Source organism: Propithecus coquereli, unplaced genomic scaffold, assembly GCF_000956105.1.
Source record: "Propithecus coquereli isolate 6110/MARCELLA unplaced genomic scaffold, Pcoq_1.0 Scaffold83, whole genome shotgun sequence".
Lineage (NCBI taxonomy): Eukaryota > Metazoa > Chordata > Mammalia > Primates > Indriidae > Propithecus > Propithecus coquereli.
Window position 1 is genome coordinate 235,085 of NW_012154507.1, and position 510 is coordinate 235,594.

Sequence of the window (510 nt, forward strand, 5' to 3'; positions counted from 1 at the left end):
AAAAACCCTTTTATGTGGTAGTTTAATAAGGCTGCTATGTATAGTTCTGTAGGTTGTACAATGCACAAGGCATGCCTTGTAATAGGGGGTACCCTTCACTTTGTGATCTTGTATTTGTGTATTATGACAACCTTCCAGCAGATGGCAGTAAAGAGGAAGGATGCCCTCTTAAAATTTGCACACAAGCACCATATGGACTAATGGCAAACCTATAGATTAGAATAGCTTTTTCCTTGAAGGGAGGGAAATTTTTATGTAAGACAACCATTTAACATTTCTTCAATTACATTAAAAATATACAAAGGTAGAAAAGTGGGGGAAATGAGTAAAAGCAGAATAAAATACGTTCACTTATACTCATCACAAAATATGCCTATACCACATTAGTTTGTGCTTTCTTTGAACAATATGTTCTCAGCGTTTTTGAAAGATCCTAGATGAACAGCACTGAATTTACAGAAGACACTGGTGCATGCTTTGAAGGAAAGTGTAGCACACACTAGGGTACAT

General features: G+C 36.3%; 1 protein-coding gene across 1 annotated transcript in view; it reads right to left on the minus strand.

Annotated features, from left to right (window-relative positions):
- The window catches only part of ARID4A (AT rich interactive domain 4A (RBP1-like)), a 67,280-nt gene that overhangs the window by 12,325 nt on the left and 54,445 nt on the right, over nucleotides 1-510 (minus strand). The window lies entirely within an intron of this gene.